We start from the raw sequence: 23,548 nt of genomic DNA, 5'->3' as shown, positions 1-23,548 counted from the left end.
TGTATGAATAATGGGAGTTTTTTTTGCAGTTTTTCCATTTATTTTGGTATTTTGGAGATTATTATTTAATAGAATTGGAGATAGTAGATTATATGTGATTTATGAAAATTCTGAAAGTTTTTATTTAAATCTTTAGTGACTTGTCTCGACTATTTTTTTCTATAATCTACCATTTTATTAATAGTTACCTGCATCATTCTAGCAATCATCCAATGAAGCATCGTACAATGTAGTAACTGCACGCACAGATAACAAAAATTTTATTCGAAACCACTAATCACAATATGTACGCTTTTATTCTGCAAATTCTTCAATTCTATTATTTCGTTGGTCCGTGATCCAATTGATTATGCCAAATAGCGGTTTCTTCACATATTGTTTTGACATCTCAAATGACATTGACAATGATCAATAGATCCGTTCCAAAAGTATATAATATGTAATTACATGTCACATACGGCTATTCATCTGTTATCGATAACGACGACAAAAATAATGACAAACTCTGGGTAATATGATCCTTTATAAAGTAAGATGCATGTTAACGAATTGAAGTACAAGATTTGAAATCAATCGATTGAAAAGACTTTGATCGATGGAAGTAATTGACCTGATAATAATACTCGTCATTTGCTTGCCGCCTGTAACAGGTTAATGACAGAATTTGATTAAGATCCGATTTTGTCTGCTTCTGTGGATGACTTCCGGTTGATTTCGGTCTGTCAAAATTGGTTTTTACCGTACGATGGAACAGACCTATCAAAAGTTAAGTTTCTTGCCTACTTCACGACGTTTAGTTATGGTATCACTAATAGGTCTATTCCATGATTCCATCGTACTGTAAAAACGATTCTTGTCAAGCCGATTACGAACCGAGAGCATCCACAGAGCCATCCCTCAACGCTTTTGCGAACATTTCGTCAACAATATTTTTTTTTTGTTATGGCTCTATGGATGACGTTTTGACAGCTCAAATAACCTTGGAACAGACCTATTTTTCATTCGAATGCACTTTCCATATTTAAATAAATAGAAACACGTATCATACGTGATGTATGTGACCACACTACCGACAACTGACACTTATTCGACTGACATAACGGGTAGTATGAAAAATGAAGGTTACTTCAATGTGTGAAACTATTAATCTGTCGCAGACGGCAAGCATATTAACAGCTTTAATATTCAAACTATTACTTCATTAGATCGAAGATTTTCAGATATTGATTTCAAAAATCTTTTACTTCATTTGTTTTGAACATGCTTTCTGCGATATACGACCTCATTAGTCAGACCTTGTCGTTTATTATTGCTGACGTTGTCGAAAACAGATGATAGCCGTCTCTAACATTGTCTTATAATAGCATGAGCACAGAACACAATTTCCTCAAAGAATCATCGATGGTGTAAGTAAGAGAACTTATGGAAGGGGAAAAAATTTACTTGAGCCACAAGAAGATTTCTTGAATTATACTAACAGTTAGTGTCAACCGAATCTATGTCTAAGTTCAGTTGTTTTACCAGCTTGCCCACTTATACAATCTCATTGTTGCTCATGGTTTACCACGTGCGTGTAGGAAACTTGTACATTGAAGTAAAAGGCAATGTGGTGGTTTGAGTAGACCATCTGGTAAAACGGCTGATGCAAATTTAGACACAAATTCGGATGGCATTACCTGAATTTGTTTAAAAAATAAATTTTGATGAAAAGGCTTCCTCAATATACACTACACACACATACACACATTTGACGATATTTTGGTATTGGTGTTGAAATTCGTCTACAAGATGTACAACTGCCAGATCTGAAATGGTAAGTAAAATTTCCTTCACTTTATTTTTGTATGTTTAGGTTATTGGAGTTTCAATGAGCTCGTAAACAACACTTGGCTCATGGCCGTACTAAAACAATGCTGTGTTGTTATTGATTTCTTGCAAATTCGTCTATCCTAAGGTTTATCGAACGGAGCATACAATATTGAAATGCTAACGAAATAAAGTCACTAGTCGAACACAATACACTTTACATATCTAACGAATTATTTACAAAAAATAACCAGAATATAAATTGAATCACCTTGAATCCTTGATATGCCTTATATTCCGAAATACATAAAACGTTTATTTTCCCTATGCTTTTTCTGTTTTTACTTCTCTGAGCCGAAAAGTAGAAAATCCTCTTCCCTTGGAAAATGTGTACATATGCGACTATGTGTGTATTATATAAATGTTTTTGATAGTCTCATCTCCATACAATTCTTCGGGTTATGTTACAGAAGCTAGCGAATTTGTACAGAAAATATTTGCCATTGAATTTATTTACTTGCAAATAGAACAAAATAACATGTAAATTTGTTTAAGGATTCCGTTGCGAGTTGTAAATAATATGAATATGAAGTATGGCGTTTTATCACATTGTCGAATGTTCGGTTATAACATGAACTCTGCTAAAAAAAATTATACGATAAACGTATTGTGTATTTTACAAATTTGCTAAAAGCTAATCCGATTCTGTACTCGTAATACGTTCAAAATCTGGAAACGGATAGAGATCAACAGCATTCTGGAAATACAAGGATTTTCGGAATCATGATACTGAGTTAAACTCGCTTCTCGGCCAGACCACATTTTCATAGATTTGTGCGGGAAATTTGTTCACAATATTACAGTTTTAATTACGAATACGTAGCATGCACGATACATCATGCGATACCAATATTTTCTGAACGGTTCGAAAGTTACTGACCACTTGGTATTTAAAATAAATGAATTCTATAATGAAATTCCAAGAAAAGTATTAAGGCAATTCCTTTTATTCTCTGTGTACAGCTTATTTGAGTATATCCGAAATATCACGGCAGAGTGAAATAAACCAGGCAGAAATGCTTGATTAGACTGGGGACCTGAATTATCTTGTAGCCCTATTTTTTGTTAATTCACTTTATGCCAGTGTTCATTTTAATACAGTGTATTAGGGCCCTCATTTGACGTTCCAAAAATGAACCGCACCTGCCTGGTTTATTTACGCTGCCGTGGATATTTTCGTTTCATGTACACGATATTTGCATAAATTTGTGTACAATTAACAGAATTTGGTTTGTAAAACACGCTACATAAAAGTGATATAAATTTTCCAGCTTAAATAGTTGCAAAGCTAGCAAAACTTCCCATCTACAGATTTGAATGAAATTTGGTCCGAATCCTGTCAAATTTTAAGTGAATAATTAGAGTCTTTATATAGTTCTGCGAATTTAATAAAATGTATTCTCGGAATACTCGATAGAATGAAAGGCATTACCCTGCTCTTTTCCCAACATTGATTGAATTTTATATGCACAAAATTTACCTCAAATTGCGTTCATCAGCTCTTAAAGCTTGTGTGTACTTCCATCGCTGTCTAATAATAATATTAAGTTCGTTACAATAGACAGAAGGCAATGTAATTTTAAAGTTTTGCAAAGTTTGTTTACAAGGCGTACGTACAGCAAGTTGAATAGTATAATGTGAAAAGAAAGGAATGTGAAAAGTTTTTTTTTTCTTATTACATCAGATGCATGGCGGTTAATTGGGAAAAGATGTATCCTCACTCAAGTTACGAACCTGCAGTCATATTAAATTTGTTAAATATATTGGTTCAAGATTCTGTAATGAAACGATCAGGGACTTATAGGTTCGAAGAATCGCTTAGTTATTAATACAAAATCATTTACTTCACTTATTTTAACATCTTTTTTATATAAGATAATTTTAAGATAAAAAGTCGTTTCTGAAAGGTTTTTTTAACGCTAATATGGTATTTCGTTTAGCCAGACTCAGACTATTGCCATTAGGCGCTACTTAGGTGAATAATTTCAAGAATTTCAGCGTGGGGTAATTTGGCACAAGGTGCAAAAAAACGCAATTTTCAACTGCGTAAAAGGTGAACTCGCACACAATTTTGCTCCACTAAAATGTCGTAAAGGGATAATTCAGTTGATGACAGAGCTAACAAACATTTATAGCATTAATTTGCGTGTGCGAGATTGTGAAAATGGACTTTAAGAATGTCATATTTTAGCTTCGTGTGCCAGATTACTCGATACCAGAATTTCATTAAAAATCGTGATGAAATTCTTAAATATTTTGTTGACTGACTTCATCTTCGAATAAGTACGCAAGGGCCATCTCAATAGAACAAACTGACAAATTAAAATGAAAAACCATGTATTTCAATGTGTGTGTGACAACTTTGTGTAAAACCAGAAAAAAGGGACTCCCAATGTCAATAGTAAAGGGACTGATAACGTCAAAAGAAGCTAAGTTGGCGTTTCCGTGTTGGAGGTGTGTGTGATTCAATTTTTTAATGAATTTCAGGTCTGTGGATGTACGTCATGAAAGTACGTCGCAAATGTTCCTCTTCATTTTTAAACAGTTGTTACATTGAACAATGAGAAGCTGTTAAACTGCGTAATTAAAGTATCTTACGAATTGTAGCTGGTAGCAAATCTTTCTCAAGTTTCGAAATAAAAGTTAGGAAGCAATTAGCGTGATGAAATGAAAGTTTCTTGGTCCGCTTAAAAACACAAAGATTGTTGAGTTCGTTACTTTGAACTGATAAAAGTTCGATTTTCAGTTGTTCATCGATAGAAAATTGATCAACCGAAATCAAAATGACCATAAATTTTCGTGTGACTTAACAATGATGATTTTGATTAATGAATCAAATCAAGCGTTACCTCAAAACTCCCACGAAAAATCCCAAAAAAAATTTTTGGGTAAATTTTTCAAGGTTTTGCCGAGCATTTTTTTGTTGTTGTTGTTTTATCGAACCTTCGAAAAAAGAATGTTCAACGGAAAAGCTTAAATTATTCGAAATTTAAATTATAAATAAAAACAAACTTTCTTTGAAAATATATTCAGAGATACCCCCAGCATAAACCAATTTGCTTTTTCATGGTCTTTTAAACTCTGTGGTAATCACGGTGCTGAATTTAAATACTGTGTGTATAATATGAAGAGACGAACAGTTATAAAGATGTGTTATGTAATAGAGATAGATATTTAGATATTTTCTTTCGAATAAAACTGAAAATTATTATCGAGTTTGGCTTATACACATACAAAAAAAAACGTCGGTTGAATGTATTGAAGCTCCTATATACGTGCTTTCCTTTCAAAATCAAATTAACTTCTAATTTGATACAAACGGATGCTTAAAACGAAATGTTTTTTAATCAAATTAAGTGTCATGTCCTATTAATTTTTATGCCAATTTTGAAGAGAGTGATTTTTGATGAGTGAATAATGATTGCTCTTTCAACAGTTGACAATATACACAGCCCAATTATATAATATCTCTGGTATATAATGTAGCTGTATTCAGAATCCGTATCCGACGTGGATGTATATTTTAGTTGTTTATTTCTTCTATTTGCCCCGTATCGTCGAATAGACTAATTAATGTTTCCTGCTTTTACTTGCTTATGCATTTATAAACGCTCTGTATGTTGGAACAACATTTAGTCGTTAGCGAAGGTAAGGCAAATCTAAATATTTATAGTTAAATGTACAGGTTTCTCCGAAATGGAGTGTTGAATAAAAATTTTCTGGGTCACTAAACGTTTGTAAATATTTCCATTATACTCCTGGAATCCTAACTCAATTGCAATCTATACAAGCAAGGAAAATTACAAAAGGTCAAACAACCCTTAAATGGTAAATGTGACGCAAGTTCTTCTGTCTCAACTTACAAAATATGTGATATCGCTGCAGGTGACGCAACCTGCAAACTTATCTTCGAAAATAAAATCAGAATATCTTCCACTTGTAAGGCAATAAATGTTTGTTGTTGAAATTCTTGTGTACAGAGTCTGTACTTCAGACGCAGATAGGTTTATACTAGCTATATATGGCTAAATAAGACTATATATGGATAAATGGCTAAAAACGCAGCACTCTGGAAATATGTACTAGTTATACACAGCTATGTACTAGCTATATACAGCTATAGGATAGAAGTGAAAAAGTTGCTGTAAATATGTTCTGTCGTTTCCCTAATTTTTTTAAAACTTTTGGTAGTTGACTTGCGTCACTCCCGCTTACTAACGTGCGGACATGATTAACAGTATATTTAACCATAACCCAGTTGAGTGAAATTCTTAGAAATTTCTGATATTGACAATACACTACTCATGCTGCTTACATTGATGATATAAACAAATAGCGTCTAAGTAAATATAAGATTTGATTATTCCACCAAAGCATTTGCCTACTAATGAACGTAATTGGAGTTCTGGACTTCAGTTGCATTCGGTTTTGGATCAAGCTTGTTGTCAGTCGTACATAATACTTGTTCAAGCAGACCATCCGATTCAGAATTAACTCAAGCCGAAAATTATACAAATAACATAAATATACAGCATCTCCATAGCTCCCCCGATCCCAATGGAACCCTTCTCAAACATTTCAGAATTAACTTAATGTACGGAATTGAATTTTATTTACATATAGGCAGTGAAATCGAAGATCTTGGACAAATAACTTTTTATCAAATTAAGAAAAGGGAAAGGTTTTCGTTGTGAAACGAGTAAAAAAAAACCAAACGTGAACTTAAACATTTTCTAAGAGTCAAATGGTACAAACAAAAACGTTCCGTCTTGTTCAGAAATTGAGTTTCCCATCACCCTACGTTTTAATTCACCTAATCAAATTCACTAGTGTTCTCCAGTTTTATTTGATAGCCCCTCTTACTTTTCAATTTATTATGCAAATAAAGGAACACGCATAGGTACACCCCATTTAAGCGAAAGATTAAAATAATTTATTCAAATGTAATTAACACAAATGGTTGTATAGCTTTTGTGACATTTTCCTACCACGTACGATTCATGTATGCATTCTAAAACAGCCGATATTATGAACCTTAATTTATTTAAAACTGACCAAAAACTACGTTTTTGTTACCAGGGGCTAATTTTAATGTGACTATTAGTGACATTCAAGGATATACAATTATTTTGTGGCCCCGAATTCTAAAACGGGAAAACTTTCTTTTTCCAACCTTTATATTCATGGTTATAATAATTAATAGCTGGACATACGTATAATTGCATTTGAAACCCTAAACTTTGGCCTGTGTTAAATTACATTCCACTCTGTCTACTTTAAGCATAACATAAATAAATGAATACAAAGTTGATAGTAATGAAACGAACGCACTCAGCGTTTTCTACACCATCATTTTACATTAATTTATGTGTACACAACGGTAAAAAGACGATTCCCATTGACTGAAAACGGATGGCTCCGTATTAGAAATCTCTTTGAACATTTAATTGATTAACGCAACCAGATTCATCAAATATTTGCCTGTTTGAACATCATCACGATACGATTCTTACATATGTGTGTTAAGCGTCATATTATAACGACACCTTGTCAATTAATTTGGCACCCACATTCCATTTGATATTCTGCGTTAATGTTTCAATTCGGGAAGATAAATAACCCGGATCTTTTCAGATAGGTTCATTCAATCAGTTTAAGAATATGGAAAGCATTGACACAAAGTAAAAAGCTTTAGGAAATTAATTGAGGTAAGGCTGTTAACTCCACATCTTCATGGGGAAACGAGAAAGACTTACGGGAGGCGAACATTTGCCATGGTAACTTTGGAGAAAACGTGTATTTAGTTGATGGAAAAGAGCGATTGGTTTCGTATGAATTTCAATCTGATATGGGGTTTGTGGTTGCTGGCATTGTTAGTGGAAAATATAAATCTGAGAATTCTTTACCACAATGTTACAGTAGCCAATATTCAGTTTGCTAAGAATTTTTTACGCTTAAAATGACTGAGAGAAATCTGGACCTTGTAGTTTCACTAGACAGTATTAATGAAATTTTTTCGTATCACGCCGCACAATTAACCTTGTTTTCTTCACTCGAAAAACCATGAGAAAACGACTTTTTCACAACGCAGGCGAGAAAATAGTCATTTTCTCAACTCTGTGACGAAATGTGAACTTTTGTTGCTTTTTTCGAGAAAAACGTTGTATGTAACTCGGTGATAAATGTTTTTTTAGGCACACGATGTGTCTTCTCACTGGCAAATAACTTTTCATCTAGTGCCTAAAAAAGCATTTATCACTCGGTGGCGTTAATAACTATTTCTCACCTCAGCTGAAACTTCGATTTTGTTGCGAAAAGCGTCGTATTGACCTCGGGAAAAAGTTGGAAATTTAATTTTCTCTGGTGACGACACTCTCGAAATGCAATTTCCAACTCTTTTTTTTCCCTCGGTAAACAATTTACTATTTCTCCACACTTCGTCTGATGACAAGTCAGAAGAGAAAATGTTTATTTTCTCCACTCAGTGAAGAAAATGTTTATTTTCTCCACTCAGTGAAGGAAATAGACATTTTCTTCACGAAACTGTCATCTTTGCTTTTTTTAAATTGATACTTTCGTTTCGTGAACTAAAACGGTTATTCACATCTTAAGTGTGCATTTGTTGTTGTGTCAGTAGCGTCAATCACTTCAATGGCTTAGCTGTTTCGGATGACGCTGCTGAAGACCTGTCGTAGTGTGAACTAAATAGCCTCAATACAAACAACACACACCCTACGGATAATAGCGGCAGAGTCAAAATGACCCAAAATTATATCGGCTAAATTCGAAGTTTTTGGACAAAATGATGTATGGACGACTTGTTGATGTATGGACGACTTGTTCATTATCAAAAATACATCACATTCCATACATCACTTTTCGATTGGACCACGGGAACCACCCGGAACCACCTGGAACCACTTGCAAAAATCAAGCAAAATTTCGACTCTGCCGCTATTATCCGTAGAGTGTGTGTTGTTTGTATTGAGGCTATTTAGTGTGAACCATTTCCAACTTTCGACTTGAAGTTGTCGTAAACTGTTTGGAAACTGGATGATGCTGGCGATGGTCTTGGAATAAGAGTCAGCTTCAGCGTTTTTGTGGTGGATGATGAACCTGGCTGGTTCCAATCACGTCCTTGCTGGTTCGAATCTCGTCCTTGGTGTAACGCTTCCACGATGTTGTATAGCGAACCGTTGTAGACGGATTGGGATGAAGATGCTGGCGATGATCTTGGAATGAGGGTCGGCTGCAGCGTTTTTGTTGTGGATGATGAGTCTCTGGCTGTTTCGGTTGCTGGCTATAAGCGGCCATCAAATCGTAGTTCCGTGAAGCAACGCCCTTCGACCGAGATTTCGGACTTACTTTGGTTCCGTCAGTCCTGTCACTACACGATTGAGACCAATTCGAAACTGCTTCACGAACATGTTCATCTTCCGAACTGTCTGGCACGGTTGATTGCAGAAATCCATCGACTTGATTCCACTTTCGGCTGTTTGCTTCCATCTCTTGCTCTCGAATTCAGCGGCTTGGCGTTGTCTCGTTTGGTTGATCGTCCGCGATTCTCTGGAACATTTTAGTTTTTGTTTTTTTTTGCTTTTAATAATTGAAGCCGCAACATTAAAAAAATCGGGAGGTAGTAAGGTAGTTAGGAGGTACAAGAGAAGACTAAGACAGCTGTACGCCATCATGGGTGCCATAAGTTGGTTCCCACCGGACGCAACGATCTGTCGGGCAAATTTGTCGATCGGATACAATGGGTACATGTTAAATCCGCATGGTGTAGCGATGTCACCATTGATTGTGATGTTGCATGCGTAGAAAGCGCTGGTCTTTGGATGGTCTTGGGTGCAAAAGTTGGTTTGTCTCAACTCAAGCGAGGAATGCGGGTGACGCGGACATTTAATAGATGGCAGATCTCGATTCACAATCACCACGTACATATTATCCACCGTTTCTAAGCGAATTAGCGAAACACCTCCGACGTTCATCCCATTTGGTGCGTTTAATCCAGGTTCCCTTTCTCTAGCGGTCCATTAGTCAGGGCGTCAGGGCATTTAACCGAGCGTCATCTAACACATGACGGTATGGATGACAAAGAAGTAACAATATTACTGCAAAGTGTTCGAAAGGTAAAGAAGACAGAAATTAATCATTTCAAATTTGTATTCGGGCGCTTTTTAGGATTAACTGTAGTGTTTTAGACAGATTCGGGCGTTTTAGGGTGAGTTAACAGAATTCGGGCGCTTTAGGGTTAATAATATTTGAATGATTTTTTTTTCGTCGTAAAGATCCTCAAAAATGGATGCTTGCGCACTAATTTTAATTCACCGTAAACGTACACACATTTACGCTAAAGCGTTTGCGCTAAAACATTTATAAAAAAATGAATTTAAAAACGCCCAGATAAATTGACAGTAATATTCGGGCGCTTTTTATCATTCCCATTACATGTTCAAAATCAAATCAAAAATATTGCGCTGTTTGTCGTATCGTGTATCGTAATACTGCACGTTACCAGATTGACTGTCAATGTGTCTTTCGTTGCTCTCTACTTTAGCATATCTCTATCAGTCCTCTCAGTGCCTCACAACAATGTGTTGATCGTTTGTTGTTGTTTAGATTATTGTTTAGTCGCATACGGCTATTCATCTGTTATCGATAACGACGATAAAAATAATGACAAGCTCTGGGTAATATCGTCCTTTATGTAGAAAAATGAATGTTAAAAAATTGAAGTACAAGATTTGAAATCAACCGTTTAAAAATACTTGATCGATGGAAGTAATAGACCCGGTAATAATACTGGTCATATCTTGCCGTCTGTAACAGGTAAGTGCCGACGATCTGATGCGCTTGGGTTGGCTGTTGGCTCAATCGATCACATTGTGAGTGTGTCGTCTGTGTTCATAATTTTATCTTAATTTTCTAATCAAAGAAATCATTCAGCCGATGCCACTTGTACCATCCATGAAGAGAATCTTCAAAAGTTTATTCTCGACAAGCAATCAAGTGAATCATCAAACACTTTACACGCTCAATGTCAACGAATTTGAGAAATATCTACAACATCCGTGTGTTCACCTCTGGAAGAAAATAGAAAATTCAAACCAGAGCGAAGTTGCGCGGCTAGAGCGGAGCAAGAGTAAACAAAAAACTTTTTGTTGCCCTAACGTTCGTTGCTTCATTGTGAGCTTCATAGCAAAACAATTTTTTTTAAATAAATTGTCAGTAAAATGACCGCAGTGTAGTTATTTATGGGTCAGACGGTCTGACTCTTCGAAGAAAAAAAATCTATTTTAAGATGACGATCTTAACTTTCAATCCGCATTGTTTTCGTAAAGCTTTATGATTGGCTTGGCATCTTCAAAGACGTATGTTATGACTAACACTTTTATTGACCTTAAATACCATCAATATATCATCCGTCTTCATTTCAACATATCATACCCTGGTTTCTCCCTATACACCATTTATAGCCTCTAATAATAACGAGCACCAGAATTCAAACCTACCCCGATTTGTTATTTTCTATACTTTTCCTTTTGCCGTCCATATTTTTCATATTAGTTATTTAGCATGTTTTGTATGTCATTTGAATAGACACAACCTTTGCTGACAATACACATATATGAAATTCTATTCGTAACACATGAATAATAGAAAACCCAATTCTTCAGTTTCTTACAACCAAAGAAAATCGGAGGATACGAAAATTGCTGATTTATTACTTCCGAAATCAATATTTCACTGCAATGTCTGATGGGGATGGTATTGTATAATGAAAAATTTAGTATTGACCTAGTAGAGTATAGTATGTTTTATACAATAGCATGATTTCGAGTTGTTGACAATACGGATAGACATTGTTACCTTGTTATTATGATTTAAATCCGTAATATTCGTGCTGCAAGTCAACCATTGTGAAATATAAAATGAATTGCTGACAGCAATTTGACCTACAAGAATGACTTTCATTAGTTCCGTCGTAGGGATATATCCGGTACGAACACTGTACCAGTACCTTAATCGAATTGAACTCGTCACCAACCATACTATCCTGTTGTTCATTACAACGTAACATCGATCAGTTGTGTTGTGGATGATGGATAGCTACATCACACCTTGTGACTAAATGTCCAGTCTCTGTTTAAAATGATTTGAATGAAAACGTACGGAAGATGAACAATTTTATTGGAAACTAATTAAATTTAAAGTTTAAGATTCAACCCAACAATTATTAGCTTCCCTCCCAATCTAAAAACCATCCGTTTTTATCACGTGCTCTGTAAGCCTCTCCAATGTAATACTTTTTCCTTCGTGAAAAACATCTATTTTCGTATGTTTAAAGTGTCTACCATAATAAGATTACATATCCTTTTGTCGTTTTGTTACGTTCAAGACCTTATCTCTGTGAACATGCAACCTTAAATGCCTTTAAGCAAACAAAAAAAGCACAGAAATGAAGAAGAAGTAGAGAGTACGACATAGAACACCTTAATTGAATTCGAATAGGATAAAATATATCACTTCTACATTCTCATTTCAGATAATACCGAGTATAATACACACATAATAAATAGAACATGTTTTTTTGCACATTTTATTAGATTAGATTATACGAGGCAATTAAAAGTTTTTCGGTTTTGATGATGGAAGAACAGGGTTTTCTTATATATTATTAAGTGTAGTAGAAAATATGCAGGCATCTTTTAAAAAAAGAACAAGAGTGTGAGTAAGAGAGGAAACGTTCGAATAGAAACCGATTTTCATTGATTGAATGGAATGGAATGAAATTTAATTTATTTGAACGAAAAGAAAATGTTGTTTGAATTTCAATGAGGCTAAAGAAGAGTAGAAGGCACTTCACTTTATTTATTTTAAAATATTTGTTGGTTTTTCATCACGTGTCTTCATACACTTTATTATTAGTACATACAGTACGACGTCAATTTTATTTAGACAGAAAATCCACTACAATAACCTTTTGCAGTTTTATCATGTAAGGCTAGAGCATAACAATAAATGAATTTTGAGCTTCGATGTAAAAAGTTTATTTGATTTATAGACTAGACGCCGGAACGTAACAGAGGACGAAGACATCATCATAATTCATATCATCTGCCATCAACAAAACGATGACAAAAATAAATATTTAACTCTATCAGGCTAATGCAAGACACATGTTTAATCTAAAAAAGTAAAAGATTGTGCATCAGATTGATGCTAAAAAGTTATATCAAAAGAAGTAATAGATTCAAAGTGTAAATTAAGTTAACTGGTTTCACTAGCTACTGACACAAACAAGCGTTAAAACATGAGTCGATCTACTACTTGATTTGGAGATTTCTCTTTTAAGGCTGTAAGCTTTGGGAAGAACACGCAGATGCAAACACGAGTTGCCATTTGACATTTCATACTAAAAAATTCACTACACCATCGAAATCACAAATTTTTTGTGTAAGAGTTCCAGACTTTGATTTTGGTCGTATGGGGCATGGAGAAAATTTTAATATGAATTAATTTGTGATAACAAACCCTCACCCGCTTAAAAAACTATTAAAAAATGGTTTTCACCTTCTTCAAAAGGGAAAGGAATTGCGAGCGGAGCGAGCGTTTTTTTTTTTTTAATTCTGACTTTTGATGGATGGTGCAAAAATAGGAAACTGCAGAACTCTTAAAGTATAAATGAATCTCTGGTTCGAGCAAATAATTATTTAAAAACATTTAAAGGAAAAATGCAGCGCAGACGAAATTTTTGAATTCCCTGGTTTGTGCAGCCAACAGGGAATCTTCTGACCAGAAGTATTTATATTTCATCGGGCTGAAACTTTCTGGTGAAGAAGTTTCTTTCAGCGCAGCGGGAAGAACTGACCGGGAAATATCTAGATATATCGGTATATTATGACTGCAAACTTGAAGTTAGAATTTTGGCGTGGTAATTCAAACTTTCAAACTCATGACCGCTAATGGTGTCGCATTCTGCGTCTGAACTCAACAAATTTAGCCAATAATTCGGTTTTCGTCTTTAAAGTTATTTTATTTTATCCTAAAATTTTCTAGAAAATGGTGTGGTTTCCTCAACAATTGCCATTTGGGACGCAAATTTTGTTGGTAATTTATTCGTTAAATTTGTTGAGTTCAGTCGACGCATTAATTGCACGGTTATTGGAGCCATAAGGGGAAGTCAAATTCTGTAAATATTTGAAAATCTTTTGGTTCGTAATTTAAAAATGAGTTACGGTATAAATTACGAACACTACAAATTTGATAAAATTATCAAGGAAAGTGAGTCAATTTAAAAACATATCCCACAGGGTCGAAAATAAATAAATTATTGACAATTTTTTTGATTTTCTTTTTAAATTGACTCACTTTCCTTGATTAGCTGTAAATATGCCTGTCAGTTAGAAAAACCGTTTCGCCATATAATACAGTGAAATTTCTGTGGTGGCAAATGTCGAAGTCGATGGCAGTGTCGCTACTTTTAGGAGCACTGTCGCCAATTGCCTACATACTTGTTCCTTACTTTAGTCTTTGACTGGACTCACGGCAGAGTAAAGTTAACCAGGCAAGAGTGGACGTTTGACAAGGACCTGAATAATCTAGTAGCCCTATATTTTTTGAAAATATCAGTGTTCATTTGAGTTCATTTTTGTACAGTGTATTAGGTCCCTTATTTGACGTTTCGAAAATGAACCGCTCCTGCCTGGTTTATGTTACTCTGCCGTGCTGGACGTGTTCTGATAACACAGATATTTGATAAAATGTGCGAATGAATTTAAAAACCTGTTTTACAATATAAATAATGTAGATTAAAGAGCATAACTCAGTATTTTCTACTTTACATACTTACACAGTGTAAGTTACACTATGTGCAGTGTATTTCTTAATTTCATCATGATTTTGATTTACTGAGTTACTTTATAAATCGTATAAATAAGAATGCATATTTTGTGATGTACGTATGGGGCATTGCCCTATACGAATTCGCTTGTATGGGGCATTCGCCCTACTCGCCGTACAGAACTCGGCGCGCCTGAAGAGTTCAGCGAGGTTCACAAGAATGAAATAGTGGACAGTATGCGCAAATGATGTATAAGTTATAAGTCAACTTATAAGTTGGAAATTATAAGTCACATCTTGATACAAGATGTTCCGGAATGTTACTTATAATTTCCAACTTATATGTTGACTTATAACTTATACGTCATTTGCGCAAACTGTCCAGTAAGCCAATAGAAGGAAATAGTGCATAGATGTGCCAATAGACTCGCCAATTGAAGTAGGTGGGACAGAGTTTACTCGCGTAGTATCCCTTCAAAGTTTAGCTACTATCAGGTAATGTTATCTATACTTACTGGCAAAAGTGTCCTTGACTCTTCACCACCGGTTGCAGTGCTTGCACTCGCTTCGTGGACGACGTGAACATACTTCAATACTCCATTCAAAAAGCTGATATGCTGGTAGTACTTGACCTCCACTACGACCTCAATCCACAAGCTAAACATAATCAATTGTCTATCAGGAAATATAAGAAAAAGTTTCAAAGGTTAGATTTTCGATGTTAGGCAATCTTGACAGTGTCCATCTGCTTCTTCAACAGTTTTGTAGAGTTTTCAACGCTCCACATTCTACTAGAACATCTTTTTTTTAAATACTCTCAACTTTCTGAGAATTCACCATCGGAAACACACAGTAGATCGGAAGTTCTTCTTCCGTGACATCTCCTCAGACTATACGGCCACATGTCTAGACTGAGTTTTCGATGATCTATATTTAAAGCATATATGCTATCATGTACCTTAAAAGTCTCAATATTCAATACGCCCTAATTGTTGGTATCAGGACAGATGACTTAGTCGTTTGTGGCCGTTTGTAAAACTTCTCGAAAATGTACAAAACCAAATGCGCAGTAACGTTCAATTAGTTTATTACTCCACATTCGTGTTCACCATTATATTTATAAAGCAGACCTCTTCAGAACCTCGCCTTCACTTTGGTAGTTTGATCATTTCTTTTTACATCGAAAATATTCAAGCGTATAGTGGTAAAAAAAGGTAAAATATAAAAAAAAGGTTTAACATTTCACCTGCAGACACTGATTTTTTTTTTTAAATCCATTTTCGTGTTTACCTCTGAGAATTCAAATACAATTTTGCACCTGCCCGTCAAAAAATTAAAAATTCAAATTTTGGCTTTCTGGTTTTGTGTTGTTCTTTCCATACATATAAAGTAAGTGATGCGAGTATGGTGTGGATGGACTGGACATGTATAGACATATAAGATGTAAACATACAGAAAATGTTTGATCGTGTATATCAACAACATATATGTGCTCGTTTAATAATAGGTTCCTGTAGAGCAGGTGCAATGACTAGATTATTTCACGTCGAACGATACAAATCTCTGATATTTTTCATATTTTTCTTTTGCGAAAGTTAATTGAATAAACGTCGCGACTGAAAAGGTGCTTTTCTGCTTTTAATGTAATCAGCTTTGCTTATTTTCTATGTCTACAATAATAAGAAGTTGTCAGACTTAAAATCTATTGCACTTATATGTTCAACGAATTGACGAATTTGCGAATCATTTGAAGAAGACGGCGAAAAAAAAGTTACTCAAACACTTTCTTAAATAAACGACTTGTATCAGCGTAAAAAGAACTGATAAAACTTTCCATGCACGAAATCGTTTTTCATGTATGAAAACTGAGAATATTATTACACGTTACATGAAGCTCATGCAATGTGTAATATGTTAAAAGTTTCCTTAAAGTTATTCGGAAAGTTCTTGCTTTGCAATTGGAAAACTTTCCAAGGCAAAAGACGTTGAAATTCACTTACAATAAACGATTATCGATTGATATTTGATTTGGATGCAATGTTGTTGATTTTTTATTCCTCGGTCGTCTGTAAAGTTTGGGCTGAACACATTTTTTTTTTCGCCTCCTCCTTGCTGCTCGGTGTGTTTTTATTTTTTGGTTACTTCGTGTTCATCCATAAATTTGATGTTTTCTTATTCAAGAGTTATTGATATCTGAACATGCATTATTTACAAGGTACATATTATGGATGTAGTGTGTTGGTTTTACTGTTATGTTACGAGGGGAGAAGTGAAATTTATTTTTTTATTTTACTTTTCCCGAGAGATTTGCTACCACTTTTTACAACTTAATCTCACCCCAACAGCTGGTGCATATCTAATGCAGTAAAAATGAATTGTTTTTGATGTGATGCGAAGCATTAATCAGTGCAATTGAAATTCAATCAATCTTATGATTTTCATGTTGTCATTGTATTTGACGTTAAAGATTTGTTACAAGATAGATAGATGGATAGTAACATGGATGTGCCGGAGATTTCAATCAAAAATATTTTCGGATACACAGTCAACAAACATATGTGTCCTCTGCAAAAAAAAAAGGAAAATTGAATTATTTCGCTTTGCTGACGACACAGGCTAGACACAGAGAAAAAAATATTTTTTTTATCAAATTTTCGTCGGCTGAAAGGTTGTTACCTTTTAGTGAAGCAAACATAACTGTTGTGTTTCAATTTACTGTTTGCGAAGACGCGCAATATTTTTTTCATTCAGGCGGACCACGAACCAGATAGGGAGCCAAAACAACAATTTTTTCTCCCACCTCACTTTTTGAGTACTGCTAAAGATTTCATGAAATTTTTATAAATAAATAGTATTTTACTTTACTTGGGAAGTAATAGGGCCATTCCCTCCCTAGGGAAAACCCTTTACTTCGCTCGTAAAGTAATAATATATTACTTCCGAGGTTCCAAGTTGTGTCCCGAAGGGGAGGGCTGTATTCCCCACTTGTCAAATAACAACTTGGAACCTCGTAAGTACAATGCTTTACGTGATTAGGCAATGTAAATGAAAATGAAACATGCCGTAACACGTAAAATAGCATACTGCACACGGGAAATAATTTGTTATCTCGTATCTGGATCTGGATGTGGATGCGCGATACCAAATTATTTCCCTAGTATAGTATTCTACTATATATGTGTCGAAAACCGTACCGTCGGCTACGCCTCGGATAACAAAATTCACACGAAGACTCTACTTTTCATCTTTTTATCCCTAGTCATGTAAATGAAAGTATGCTTCAGAATGTGTCAATGTTTCTTATTTTCTTCTCAATTAAAACATTGCCAGAACAGCTCTATCTTGACATTTCAACAAACAAAACTTTCCACATAAATTATTCATTGCAATTTTTCTGAATAAGAAAAACATTTCCAAGTTAATCTATTCATTGTTCATGTTCATCTTGAAACAAAAGTTTCTGCCGCTTTTTGCACGACAAAGTGCCACTAATAATTGTTATTATTGTTAAATCAACGAATATTTTTGCGCGAAGAATTAGCATTGTAACATTTTATTATTCTACGGTTTTCTTCGAGATCCGAATTGCTTCATTGCAACACACAACTTCTCCAATAAGTTACAATGTTATAATTTAATTGCGATATTCCCTCCATGGTTGTTCGGTTTCACTCAATTGTAAGCCTGTTCATTATATAGCGATACGTTCGTTTCGTGTTTCCTTCCGAGAAACTTCTATTTTTCTCAAAACTTAATTAAATAATTCATGCTGTTGTGTTTACATTTTACAGACAGAACTTTTTCCAGCCTTTTGCGAAAATTTTAAGTGAAAAAGTAAATACACAATCATCAGAGAGAAAAATAAATACAACGAAAACGTTGGAAAATGTATAAAAACATAACAAAACCAACACAACCCAAACCGATTTTTCTTTTCGTTATTTTTTTTTTTTTAAACATACAAAAGTTACTTTTTATTTTTAGGTTTAATTTTTTTCCTCTTTTTTTCTAATTTTTTTTTCTGACACATTTCACTCGAAGTTTTCATTTAAGTTTAAAAATTGCCGTTTGTGTTGAAACAGAAAAAAAAGTTTTCCGTATTTTAATTAAATTATTTAATTTACGTCATCTAATTTTATACCAACGAAATGGATCGATACACATGCGACATGCAATAGTTTAATTTTTAACATAGAAAATATGTGTTTTGTTTATATTTAAGTTTTAAAATGCTAGTTACAGCCAACAAACTTACGTTAGAAAACCTTCTTTTCCTTTTTCTAGAAGTTTCACAGGTTCAATAGACACAGTCCTATAGAGTTTGATAGACTTAGCACTACATTCAGCAGAATATACAGATACAGTTTTCAAATCTATTCCTTCTTTTGTTTAACGCAAATAAAACGTGCACAAAAATACAAGAATGCAATTCTTGTTCGTTTGTTTCCAACAATAGATTGTACCAAGCGCATTAAAGTATCGCTTGATGCAAGATCTTCTACTTCATTTGTTATAACATATATTTCGCTATATAATACCATATTAACCATAGATCATCTATAATTAATATCGTTGCTGTTGATAACAGATGGTTGAAAGCTTGACTATGGTCTTATACCATGGTCACGAAGTATATGTAGAAACACTGGAATTAGTATATCAAATTGTAGCTACATATGTTTTATTGATCTAGAAATAACTTGAAAAATCCTTAAAAGGACATACATGACTTTCTCAGGCAAGTGATAACAAATTTGAAAAGTCCAATTTCGTGTGAAGTTTGTTGATCCGAGGCGAATCTGATTACACGAATTTTTATCCCGATTTTTTTTAAATGAATTTTTTAATGTTTTTGAAGCTTGTTTTCCCTGGGTGTGTAAAAAGCCACTTTCGACTCTAGGTACAAGAAAATCATGTTCATTTCCATTTTCTGTCCTTTCAAAACAAGGGGCGAGAAAAGAGACGTTTTCTCACCCGAAATGTCATCAAATAAGGCGTCAAATGGCCATTTGAGTGGAGAAAATAAAGTTAATCACACCGCACATATTTGAAATCTCATTCATGTGCTATAACATATACATACATTATTCAACATAAGATCGTAGTAACCAGATCGTATTTCTAACTCTTGTCGGTGACAATAACAACCGAACGTAATTTGAGAATTTTTGAGCTGGATTTCCACTTTTTATTGGGACTTTCTTTTTAGTACTTGACTCAATTCAAATGCAATGCAATTTAGGCGTAACTAACATAAATTTCAAATTGAACTGTTCAGGATCCACTTAACTGTGAACGAAATTTATGTTTAAGATCCTTCACTCGACCAGAAAACCGAATACTTTGGACAGAGCTTCAAACAACAGACTAAAGTAACGGATTCATTGGTGTAATCTATGGTGAGTTTACGTAGAGTTCTTTCGACCGTAGTTTTTTGTATGTTCAATATTTTCACGGCGTTATTATGACGGTCATAATGACCAGTCTCATGGCAGGTAGTGCCATCTTTGAGCATTCACTTTACCTTAGTTAGGTCAACACTGCCTTTTTGTCTTGTATAGTTTTAGCAAATAAATTGGAAACGGTATTTTGCCATCGATTTTTCATACAACTTTAGACTTCTATTACTTTTAATATTTGTGTTTCCTCAGTGTCATAACAATTATGTCGGCATTTTTATTACCTGCTCGTATTGTGTCGCAAAATTATTATTATTTTGCAAACAAAAGCCATTTTCGTATACCATTTTTGTTTGGCTACATTCCAACGAAATTGTTTCGCCAAAAAAACTGAGTTTTCATACCAGCAGATAATGGGAGTTATATGCAATGTTTTAAACGTTGACATTGATGGTAAAAGTTTATTTCATTCAGTTTATTCGACGATTAACTACACACACCAAAAAAAATGTTGCGACACAATGTGTCCAAGATCCTAACGTGATTAATTTACAAAAGATGCGACAGTGTACCTAGTGTACCAGTCCATTAATAATTGGTTTCAATGTGAGTACTGTGCTGAAACACGACCACCGCCCGAACAGAAAAACATGTATCACAAATTAATTACACTCTTTGTCTTGTTATTCATCGATAAACTTGTTAATGCCAAGCAAATTGAGATAATTGATAGCGATATCCGTATACAATCGGCTGAAATGGTTATATCTCCATCAAAATTAATCACCAGAATTTTCCCAGATTCGCTTCTCCGGGCGCTTTAACTTTATTTTATACGATATTTTACGTGATGAATGAGCACAAAACCACATTACTCCATTACTTTAATTACAAACCAAGAGCAAGTCTATAAAAATGTTAATCTAAGATCCTTTGAACGGATGCCTGTATGGTAGTCGGTTTTATGTGTATGGAAAGACTTGTGTATCAGTGCGCAATAAACCATTTTCTATTACTGAAACATAATTTTCATTAACATCGAAATAAACCAAAATTGCTATAAACCTAATGAATATGTACGTACATGTATACGGAGTTTATCCATCAACCGGGAGTCTAATATAAATTTATTTTCAATGGTTCAGTGAACTAAACCTTTCATAAAAGAGCCAAAAAAAGGACGTTCGTGCATTATACATTAACATGAAAGAACATAAATCTCACGTCTGATCCATTTTTATACATCTAAATCCTCTTATTTTGGCTCATAATTAGAATTTTGTGGTTAATTAAAATTCAGATCACCTATAACAAAAATTTGGCGTGTGTGTGTACCATAAAAGATTCGGTGGTGTACGTTTTCCGCTCAACAAAATATATTCCTTTACTTTACTATTTTCTATTTTTCACATTTTTAATGCGTTCGACGTTTTATTATTATTATGGTTATATGCGATGTTCTTGCGTTTCTCGCAAATCTATCACGTCATAACAATTTTAAGTGTGCTGTCTATACAGAATTATTGATTTTGAATTATGAACACGGGTGACAAGGAGATGGTGACCTCCGATGATCCTCGAAATGTGTCTGATTTCATCGCCAATTTATTTGTCACCAGCATTTTTTACGGTCAATAAAAAGATTGAAAACCAATTTGAAATGGTAAAAATAAACCATCCGGCAAACGTATTTAATGAGAGAAAAAGTTATTTGTTTACCGAGTCGAGAAAATAGAAAATTCCGTCAAGAGCGACGTTTGAGACAAGAGCGAAGCGAGGACTTTGGCTGGAAATTTCTACATATTTTCTCCCAGAGGTGAACACAACGTTTTAATGGCTTCATGGCATGATTAACAGTTTTTCTCCACGAAACTAAGACATCGAAATTACTTTCCAACATTCATAAAAAACAAAATCAATTAGTCGGTAACACAGATTTGGAATGATTTTGTCATTCGATTGTTTATGAGTCTTAACAACGCTCTTCAAGCAAAAGTGCTATTAATGACAGCTGCCAAACTGAATACTATTTTGTATTTTATTTTATCCCTACTCTTTTTACAGTGTAAAATTTCTGTGGAGCACTGTCAAGTTTCAGTACACTATTTAGAATAGCACTTTTGCTTCAAGTGCGTTGGTCTTACCAATCTAGCAAACTTGGTGTTAATACTTCATTCCTTCTCAAAAGTCATTTAAACGCCAGAAAATGAAGTGGAATACAGGACAGTATTAAACCACATTTTACATTTTTTTGCAAATGGCAAAAAACAAATGGCACTTCATTGTACACATACCTTTGATGCAAATTTGGGGCATCGGTACAGTTTTCTCAAAGCAAATGGAACTTTCACAGACAATTTTATTTTTTATTCAAAGCTGACATATTTTTACTCGAAAATGTGGTCGTACATTTTTCAAAAAGGGCTCTCGTAAAAAGATATCAGCGATCAAAAATTTCGAAACGCAGAAATATAGGCTACAATTTCAGCGTAGGCTCGGAACCTCATAATGATGAATTGCCAAGAAAAATCGATAGTGTGAAGAGAAGAAGAGAAAAATCGCCAGAGTGTGAGGAAACGTTAAAGTGTAAAAATACGTTTTTGAAATGTCTCTACATTATCTTTCGTAAAATGATAGTGTCCTCGGGATCTTTTGTTAAAGTATGAATTCCCTAGGATCGAACAAGATGCCGTTACCTGACGTAAAATAAGAGTTTCCTTAGGATCGAACCAGGCAGCATTTCGTAACTTTTATAAAAGGATAGATTCACTAGCTTCGAACAAATAACGCCTTTTAGATAAATTTCGTAAAAGGATAAATTTCCAAGGATTTGTTTAATCACCACGAAGAATCGCCAAAGTGTGAAGAAACGCAACAAAGACAAATTTATCATTCTTTGTTTTTGCCGGCGTTTCTTCATCCCTTGCCAATTTTGTATTTTTGGCGATTCTTCATGGGAATCATGATTAATGACGGCTACGAGCTTCAGCGAAAACGAATGAGATGTTCCGATCCGAATCTGCGAGCGAACTTCCGTTTCGTTAAAAAAAACCTTTAGTTGAAATGATGATGATGAAGATTTCAAATGGACGGCTCTTGGTGTTTCTCTAATTTCGATTCTATATCCTGCAAAGCATTAGTTGAAGCTATTGCGTCCAGCAACTTTTTGATCATTCTTCAGCGACAAGTTTTTTTTCCAATGGTGCTCCGCACTTTACATCGAACTGATGCAAATTCCTTTATGAAGAGAAAACAAAACCACATTAACTTCACTATTATTCACAATTACTTTAACATTTAGATCAATTTTGCCGTTGAATTTAATGATCAAAATTTTGCTGGCCAGCATTTTAGATGAGACACATAAATAAACAAACGTCTGATACATATCATGACAAGCACACAATATGTTTTTGAAGACAATAGAAGCGATGACG

The 23,548-nt window shown here is 34.4% G+C and overlaps 1 long non-coding RNA gene across 1 annotated transcript; it reads left to right on the top strand.

The window, feature by feature from the left end:
• Window positions 1-1,162: 1,162 nt before the first annotated feature.
• LOC119083228 lies at window positions 1,163-16,317 on the top strand. Its single transcript, XR_005088823.1, has 3 exons — window positions 1,163-1,352; window positions 3,432-3,439; window positions 16,308-16,317. It is a non-coding gene; the product is annotated as an uncharacterized LOC119083228 (long non-coding RNA).
• The last annotated feature ends 7,231 nt before the right edge of the window (window positions 16,318-23,548 follow it).

Source organism: Bradysia coprophila, unplaced genomic scaffold, assembly GCF_014529535.1.
Source record: "Bradysia coprophila strain Holo2 unplaced genomic scaffold, BU_Bcop_v1 contig_583, whole genome shotgun sequence".
NCBI classification, from domain to species: Eukaryota; Metazoa; Arthropoda; class Insecta; order Diptera; family Sciaridae; genus Bradysia; species Bradysia coprophila.
The sequence above is the reverse complement of the archived record's forward strand: the minus strand, read 5'-3'. Positions and strand labels throughout refer to the sequence as shown.